The sequence below is a fragment of the Nyctereutes procyonoides genome, unplaced genomic scaffold, assembly GCF_905146905.1.
Source record: "Nyctereutes procyonoides isolate TBG_1078 unplaced genomic scaffold, NYPRO_anot_genome, whole genome shotgun sequence".
Lineage (NCBI taxonomy): Eukaryota > Metazoa > Chordata > Mammalia > Carnivora > Canidae > Nyctereutes > Nyctereutes procyonoides.
Window position 1 is genome coordinate 15,338,541 of NW_026575117.1, and position 6,000 is coordinate 15,344,540.

Sequence of the window (6,000 nt, forward strand, 5' to 3'; positions counted from 1 at the left end):
ATTTTGTCCTTTGCTAGTCTAAACATTTAGTTCCCAAGGGAGGATGCTTCAATGAGGGGACCAACCTTGAGGCATGTGACTATGTGGTATATTGGTGGGAAAGGAAAATCAACAGCACAATAAAGTGATGGTAACCACTAAGGTAATGGGAAAGTAAAATCATAATAAACAGACAAACAAATAAATAAAAAGACTGGTTAAGGAAGTGGTGGTCAAGTACAGTGTTTTTTGTTTTTTTTTTTTCTAATGTGCGTTTTTCCACCTTCTTTGAAAGACAGCATCCTGATTTTCATTTGAAGATCATCTTTCATTTAAATCTTTTAGTTAATTAATTAATTGATTGATTGTGTGGTGGTGGAGAATGAGTAAGGGGAGGGGCAGAGGGAGAAGTAGGTTCACCATAGATCTGGGAGTCAAGCCCAGGACGCGATCCCAGGACACTTGGTATCATGACTTGAGTCAAAGGCAGGCCCTTAACCAATTGAGCCACCCAGGTCCCCCAGTTTAGCATTTTAAATAACCAGTCCTAGAGGCAGGCACTCAAGGTGCTTACCATGCCCCACTCTAGACAAAGCATGGCTTCACAATCCAAACTAGATCCATTTAACTTTATCCTAAAACTTAAAACTTGACCAAAGAAACATGTGTATTAGAATTCTTAGTTGTTGTTGTTGTTGTTTTAATTTTATTTTACAGGCAATGTGGAACAGACGATTATTGGGTTTTGCCTCCTACATCCCATAAGCATCTGTTTTGTTTGTTTATTTTCCAAGACCTAGTCATTAAGCTTTTCTTTCATTTCTATGAGCTATACTTACTGTGTTTCACTGAAGCTACCTAGAGTCATTTTTAATGGCTTACAACCAAATAATTAAGAAATTGCCTACCATGAGGATAAAATACTAACCATAGAATCTGACAACTTGGAAATCATCATTGATCTTGCAAAAACTTTAACTTGTTTCCTAAGTATTGAGATGAGTTTAATCTTGAGGAGATGGAGACTTTGAATGCAAACTTTTTTTTTGTGAAAACCTTTTATAAGGGAAGCAGAGAAGTTGGATGGGAGTTGAAGAATTTAAATGGTATCAAGAATTGTTTTGTTTTGTTTTGTTTCCCTTTCAAACAGAAACACCATACTATGTTTATATATTGATGGTAAAATACTTAGTTTTTCCTTAATTAATATAAGGAAGTTACAAATTTAAAACTTTACATTCTTGGGACGCCTGTGTGATTCAGCGGTTGAATGTCTGCCTTCGGTTCAGGGTGTGATCCTGGAGTTCCAGGATCGAGCCCCACATCAAGCTACCTGCATGGAGGCTGCTTCCCCCTCTGCCTGTGTCTCTGACTCTTTCTGTGTCTCTAATGAATAAATAAATAAAATCTTAAAAAAAAATAAATTCTTTCATTCAACATACAAATCTTAAGTTTCTGTTTGTGAATGTAGTGAATATTACCATTCACTTTTTAGGAGTCTTTGAGTAAGGCTACTTCCCATTTACTAACTTTAAATCTTAATGTAAGTATATTCAATTCCTTTTGTATTATATATATATAACTTTTAAATTTTAATATTTAAAACTTTTAATATTTAAAAGGTATTTTTAAAAGATTATTTATTCATGAGTGACAGAAAGAGAGAGAGAGAGAGAGAGAGAGGCAGAAACACAGGCAGAGGGAGAAGCAGGCTCCATGCAGGGAGCCTGATGTGGGACTCCATCCTGAGACTACAGAACCAGGCCCTAGGCTGAAGGTGGCACTAAACCGCTGAGCCACCTGGGCTGCCCTTTAAAAGGTATTTAATTCATTACATAATAGACTTAATATTTGATAAGTATTTATTACATAATGGAATTTTAATATTCAAAAGGTATTTAATTAAAAAAATCTCATTATCTGCCACTCTGGAAAACAATATAAAGTTCCTCAAGAAGTTAAAAGTAGAGCTACCCAATGACCCAGTACTTGCACTACTATCTACCCCGAAGATACAGATGTATTCCAAAGGAGCATCTACACCCTAATAGTTATAGCAAGATTGTCCACAACAGCCAAACTATGGAAAGAGCTGAGATGTCCATCAACAGGTGAATAGATAGAGAAGTTGTATATATACAATGGAATATTACTCCATTATGTAATGGAATATTACAGAAAAGATGAATATTTACTGTCTACATCAATGTGGATGGAACTGGAGGGTATTATGCTGAGTGAAATAAGTCAATCAGAGAAAGACATTTATAATGTGGTTTCACACATTTGTGGAATATAAGGATCATAGGGGAAGGGAAGAAAAATTGAATGGGAAGTCATCAGAGAGGGAGACAAACCATGGAAGACTCTTAACTATAGGGAACAAAGTGAGGGTTGCTGGAGGAGGAGATGGGTGAGGAGGATGGAGTAACTGGGTGATGCACATTAAGGAGGGCATATGATGTGATAAGTGTTGGGTGTTATATGCAACTGATGAATTATTGAACTCTACGTATGAAACTAATGATGTACTATAAGTTGACTAATTGAATTCACAATTTTTTTAAAAAATAAAAATATCTTTATGTGGAATAAAAAGGTCTTAGAAAAGCAAAATGCATGAATATATGTTTGTTTAATGTGTATAATATACTAAAAGAGTAGAATCATTGCCTAATCTTGATCTCCTGAGCTTTGTGAACCCTGCTTCCAAATCAATAAGCTCACATTTTTATGGATTGCAGGACCCCAAGTTCTAACTCAATTTTGAGGGAGGCTATCTTTAATCTGTAAAATAAAGATTGCCTCACATATGTTTAGAACAGACTTACAAATATTTACAGCTATTTAAATTTCTGTGCTATTCAGTTTCTCTTGTTTGAGCAGGATGATTAATTTCAAATGCCAACAATTTCTCTTCCCTCTGGCTTTTGCAATCAAAGTATAATCTGAAGAGAACATTACTCCATTTTGATAAATTTTTAATTATTTAAATATATTGTTTTTGATAGACAAACTAAATTTTAGCATTTCTGGACAGAATTCTACATACAAAGTCACATTTTAGATCCTCGGGATATTCCTTTTTTTTTTTTTTTTTGTTCTGGAGATAGACTTTTTTATGCAAACATATTATTAAAGTATAATTACTAATTTTTGATACTCAATTTAACACAGTAATATATTCCAAACTTAGGTCTTCTTTAAATTTAGTTCAACCTATGAATCTTCTATTTTTGAGCCTAACAAATTTTGACGGTATTTTTTATTAGCCTGTGATTCACATTTAGTTCCATTTGCAGTTTCTGTAAGCACTTATTAAATAATTTTAAGTGCACTATATTAAAGGGAAATATATGGCAATTCTTCAATTTGCTTAACTGTTTCAAAAGAGTAAATAAACTGTTTCAACTTGGGTCATAAATACAAAGCAGTTACTCAAATTGTTGCATTTTTTAAATCACAAGACTGATTCAGATACTCTCTAATAGCCCTGTCTACTGGATTTTTGGATCAGCTCAGATATGTATGCTTGCTTTGCTCTCTGGCCAATGGGAATATATTTTGGGTAATGGGGAACAGGACCCTGAGGTTAAGTTCATTTCCCTCTCCATCCCTAGATAGGCTGGTTGGACACACAGTAGTTCCGTACAATTTCATGTGACAAGTCTGAGCAATCATCATTTCCTTGTATCTTCTCTTCCTCTGTCTCACTCCTCTTTTCCCTTATTTCTGTTCTAAAGTTGTAATCCACTGCCCAGTGCAATTTTCTAAGACTTTGTCTCAGTCTTTGTTTCCTAGAAATCCCAATTTAAGATAGCCAGAGTATCATAAATATTACATGCCTATAAAATGCCATAGTGGCACAAATTTCTTAATCAAAACATTAATGCTTTTGTCATATATGTACTATTTTTTCTCCTACTAGCCCTGGGCTATACTATTTAATTGAATTTGCATTTCCTTGGAACTTTAGCTAGTTCAAATCTTCTCTCCTAGCTCAAAAACTTTTTACCCTTCATGAAAAAAACTTTTATCCCTCTTTTCTCACCTGTTAAAGCCATAAAATCTTATGACACTCTGAGATTTTCACTTGGCTTTGCCTGATTTCATGGTTGTAGGATTCTAATAAAATCCTTCTCAAACTTTAGCATGCTTTAGAATCACTTCAAACTGTTGTTAAAATATAAGTTTTGCAGCCTCATTTCCAGGGTTTCTGATTCAGTCTGTGGACAAAGGCATGAGAATTTGAATTTCTTACAAGTTCCAAGGCAATGCTGATGTTGTGTTTGAAACCTCATTTTGGAAATCACTGTTCTAAGATAACACCAATGACATGTACCAGATAGGAAGTCTCCATCAAAAGTGTGTTATGTTGATTTGGGGTAGCCAAGTAGAGAAACAGAAAAGCTTATGGAAAAAATGTGAAAACCTATTTGGTAATATAAAATTATAATTTGTTTCTTAAATAAGATACAATAATCACAAATATTACTTTATAGCAATATTCTATTTCCATAAAAAGTTGAAATGATATTTTCCAGATCAAGAGTATCTCCACAACATATATAACTAACAGAAAAATAATTTTAAAAATATGTAAGCAATCCATATGAGTCATAAAAAAAATCTCAATACTCTAATAGATAAATGGACATAAACATGAGATTTATAGAAGTGGATATCACATGTTTCCATTAACCTAAAAAATCAGATTAATAATAAGGATAATATAAATTAAAACAAGATACTGCCCTACATTCATGAAATTCATGACATTTAACAAATCACTTTACATCAAGTGTTGATGAGAATGTAAAGAAGTTCTTTAACATTTCTGATCGGGTTGTTGTTTGAATAACTACTTTGAAATGCAGCCAATCTTTTTAAATTTCAGTCATTGTAGTAGGTAGGTGGGGACATTTCATTGTGGTTTTACTGTTAAGTATTGATACCTATGTATTGACTTTGAAATATTTTTTAACCTGTGTCAGTGTACTAAATTTACACAATCAACATAGATACATATTCAGTGAAGAAATTCAACCTTAATGCCTCGTCCTGTGGTAAAGGTTGTAACTCAAACACTAAATTACTAAATAAAACATGGTAGGTAAGAGTGAGAGGCTCTATTCATTATCACTCACATATCTTTTGTAATAATTTGTGTGTGTCTTGGAAATACAAGTTTGTAGGGAGGTTTAAATGATAATTATTGTTCTAGATGGTATCGAGTATTCTTGGATCGACTGACTACTATTTCTAGGACATCTTTCTGTCTTATCATGATTTTATTAATGTAGATATTGAGAAAAAAGAACAAAGCTGGCAACAACACATTTCTTGATTTCAAATTATGTTCCAAATCTATAGGAATCAATAGAGTATGGCACTGGCATAAACACAGACATATAAACCATGATTAAAATAGAAAAAATATTCAGAAATAAACCAATTAACTAAAGTGTTACAAGGCCTCCAAGAACACACAGCAGGGGGGAAATGAATTTAAGTTCTCATTTCACATCACATACAAAACTCAAGTCAAGGGCAGCCTGAGTGGCTCTGCGGCTTAGCGTCACCTTCAGCCCAGGGCGCAATCCTGGAGACCTGGGATCTTGGAGACCTGGACACTAGGGAAGCAGGCTCCCTGCATGGAGCCTGCTTCTCCCTCTGCCAGTGTCTCTGCCTCTCTCTCTCTCTCTCTCTCTCTGTCTCTTGAATAAATCTTAAAAAAAAAAAAAAAACACCTCAAGTCAAAGTGGATTGAAGATTTACATTTAAGAACCAAAATTATAAAGCTACTAGAAGAAAATATAGGCAAGAAACTTCTTGACACTGGTCTGGGCAGTGATTTGGGGGAGTATGACACCAAAAGTATAGGATATAAAAGCAAAAATAGACAAGTAGGACTGCATCAAACTAAGAAGCTTCTGAGAAAAAAAACAAAAAACAAAAAAACACACAATCATCACAAAATCACAAAGTGAAAGGCAACCTATGGAATGGGAAAAAAGATTC